Genomic DNA, 3,511 nt, shown 5'->3' with positions numbered 1-3,511 from the left:
CTCTCTCTCTTTTTTTTTTTTTTGAAGATTTTATTTATTTATTCATGAGAGACACAGAAGGAGAGGCAGAGACATAGGCAGAGGGAGAAGCAGGCTTCCTGTGGGGAGCCAGATGCAGGACTCGATCCCAGGACCCTGGGATCATGATCTGAGTTGAGGGCAGATGCTCAACCACTGAGCCACCCAGGCATCCCTGCCCTCTTCATCTCTTGAGAAGTTTCTCCCACCCCCTGTGTCCCATAGACAAAAGTTCTTCCTTACATGGGCCAAGATGGTTTCTGCCATGGAGAATTCCTACATGCTGCTCTGATACACACTGAAGGCCATTTGTTCCTCTATATCCAGCTAACTCTTACTCACCCTGATGTATTGGTCTCCTTTTGGAGAATCCTTCAGTCAGAGTCCCAGCACCTGAGCTCTCCTAGCCTCCTTTACTTATTCATGGTAGCAGTTATCCTTGTAATAATTTTAAAACTAGTTGTGTCTTTGGCAGTTTATTGTCAGTTATATTCTATTGATCACAAGCTCAATGAGGGAAAAAATATATATACTTTTCATTTCAGTGAAAGCCCTCAATAAGTATTTGCTGAATGAATAAAGGAATGAAAATATAAACGATAAGAAAAATGTTCTTTTTAGAGACTTTATTTATGGGGCACCTGGATGGCTCAGTGGTTGAGTGTCTGCCTTTGACTCAGTTCATGATCCCAGGGTCCTGGGATCGAGTCCCGCATCAGGCTCCCCATAAGGACCCTGCTTCTCCCTCTGCCTATGTCTCTGTCTCTCTCTGTGTGTCTCTCATGAATAAATAAATAAAATCTTCAGAAATAAAGACTTTATTTATTTAAGGAAGATGGTCCAGCAGATTCCTTGCTAAGCTTGGAGCCCAGCTGGGTGCTCAATCTCACAACCCTGCAATCATGACCTGAACAGAAATCAAGAGTGGGATGCTTAGCTGACTCAGCCACCCAGGTGCCCCAGAAAAAGGTTCTTCAAGCGGTAGTGGAAGGGAGGTGAGCGGGGGGGTTGGGGTGACTGGGTGATGGCACTGAGGGGGGCACTTGGCGGGATGAGCACTGGGTGTTATGCTAAATGTTGGCAAATTGAACTCCAATAAAAAAATTTAAAAAAAGAAAAAAAAAAGAAAAAGGTTCTTTTTAAAGTATGTTTAAGCATTGGCCTCAGAGACAATATTATCTGTCCCATATTCATGAATTTAGCCATAGCTAGAAAGTTTAACTGACTGGGACTCTATAGGTCTTAGAGTTTCATGAATATTTTCTCAGCAGGGGGTACGACTGACAATGAGAGGTTTTCTAGAAGGAAAGCCTGTGCTAACCATTATGTATTGTAAGATAGTAAAAACAACAGAAGGGAGGAGTTACATATTTGTTCAAATATAATTGAAGTTAAATAGATACTTGTTCTGAATACTGTTTTCATGAAGTGTCTTTTTGAAGTTTAAAAAGTGTAGAAAATTTCCCAATATTAAAAAAAGATTATTACAGTAGTACTAAGGACTGTTGACTTGCAATTTTGAATTTTTAAAATAGTTATTTTAGAAGCCTGCATTTATCCTTTTAAAATGACCAGCTATTTTTGTCATGAATCTGATTTTATCCAACAACCAAATAATTCATTGACTTAGTTGTTAACAACTCAATCCACATAAAATGACTACGGATCCTGTCCAAATTGGGAACATGGCAAAAGGCCATTTCTTAATTGAGAATATGACTTTTCTAATAAAATACTGACACTCTAACAGACCAGCTTTAAAACATAATGTAGAATCATGATTACTTTAATCAGGATTTTTGTCAATGATAATTCTTTCCCTCTCCCTTAGGGGCTTATATCCAATGTATTTAGGTTCTAGACAAGGGAGATATATATACGTAGCATGAAAAAATATGGTCACATCATTATTACTTGCCTCACCTTCTGTCCCCAGCTGATAATTACATCTCTATTTTTACTGGTGGAGATTCTTATAATCAGAATTATTATAACTATAGAGACAGATCTGCACAGGAGTTTCAACGCTTCAGAAGCTAAAATTAGTTTCTCATTTCTTTTTTTTTTTTTTTTTAGTTTCTCATTTCTTAGTTTCATTTTGATTCTGCCATTTCCATAAAGGCTTCAGTAATTAAATGGAAATACTTTTGGATATCAACTACATACAATATTTGCATCTCTGGAGGTCAATTAGTATATACAATGAAAGTGGGAGGGAGGAAGAACATGAGGGAATGGTTGATTCTTTTTTTAAAATTTTTTTTTGGTGGAGGCTTTCCTCATTTTCACAGTATTTTTTTTAAAGGTTTTATTTATTTATTCATGAGAGACACACAGAGAGAGGCAGAGACACAGGCAGAGGGAGAAGCAGGCTCCATGCAGGGAGCCCAACGCGGGACTTGAACCTGGCACCCTGAGCTGAACGCGTTCAACCGCTGAGCCACCCAGGCGTCCCTTCACAGTATTTTTATATGGAAAGAGAGAGAGGGAAAGTCAGCTCCTAAAAATAGGCTTTTATACAATCAAGTTTTGGAGAATCAGGAAGATAAAAGATCTTAAAAGTTGTTTTCAAGTACAAAATATATATACCTTCTTTGCTAAGTAGGTGTAAACTTTGTGGTATCACAGTACAATACTTTTCATAAGGTAGCTGTATTTTTCTGACCTCTATGTTAGCTCTCTTTAATCAACATTTGAAAAATTTGGGGACTTCATGTGCAGTGATCATACATGTGGGTAAAGGATGAGTCAATGGCTCACAATTTGCAGAGAAGTTGCACAACCTCTTGGACTTAAGCAGTGGTCACTTTGTTTAGGCAGCATTTGTGTCAAAGAACCCTCTAGAAACAGAATATTCACAGAAGGAAACGATAAAACAAAGTACCCTTTAGTGTTTTGGTGTATCTGGTGAAAATCTAATTGTCTTTTGCTTGTTTCAAAGCTCTAAGTTAGATTTTCAGTGCCAGGATACACAAAATCTAAGTTAAGGACAGCAAATAAATGCTTACAATTGCTTTTGTTCTGGTACTTAGACCTTTTTCCTTGAGGTTATCTAATCATTAAGATATTTTAACTTAATAGATATTTCTCAGTTCATATATCACATAGGAATCAAAGCAAACAGACCTGTCCTAGATTTGGCAGCACATTTACTAAAATTGGAACGATACAGAGATTACATAGCCCCTGAACAAGGATGACACAAAAAGCAACGTGGACCTAAAACCATAAATGCTGACGAGAATCACAAAAAAGATATCCCTAAAATCTGAAAGCAAAACAGAAGATAGGAACTATCGAAAGTAGCATAGCTTATCACAAAAATAAAAGAATTTATCTCTATCCAAGTTTCTCAACTCCTGCGCTATTTGAACAACTCATTTTTTGTTGGGTGACAATCTTGTGCATTGTGAGATGTTTTGCAGAATCCCTGGCCTCTAACCACTAGATACCAGTACCACACATCCTCCCCAGTTTGTGACAACCAAAAATG

General features: G+C 37.8%; 1 non-coding gene across 1 annotated transcript; it reads left to right on the top strand.

Annotated features, from left to right (window-relative positions):
- The first annotated feature begins 3,146 nt into the window (after nucleotides 1–3,146).
- On the top strand, nucleotides 3,147–3,249 carry LOC129518953 (U6 spliceosomal RNA). The gene has a single exon (XR_008666288.1). It is a non-coding gene; the product is annotated as a U6 spliceosomal RNA (small nuclear RNA).
- The last annotated feature ends 262 nt before the right edge of the window (nucleotides 3,250–3,511 follow it).

This window comes from Nyctereutes procyonoides, unplaced genomic scaffold, assembly GCF_905146905.1.
Source record: "Nyctereutes procyonoides isolate TBG_1078 unplaced genomic scaffold, NYPRO_anot_genome, whole genome shotgun sequence".
NCBI lineage: Eukaryota > Metazoa > Chordata > Mammalia > Carnivora > Canidae > Nyctereutes > Nyctereutes procyonoides.
Note: the sequence above shows the minus strand (reverse complement) of the source record. Positions and strands in the feature narration are given on the sequence as shown.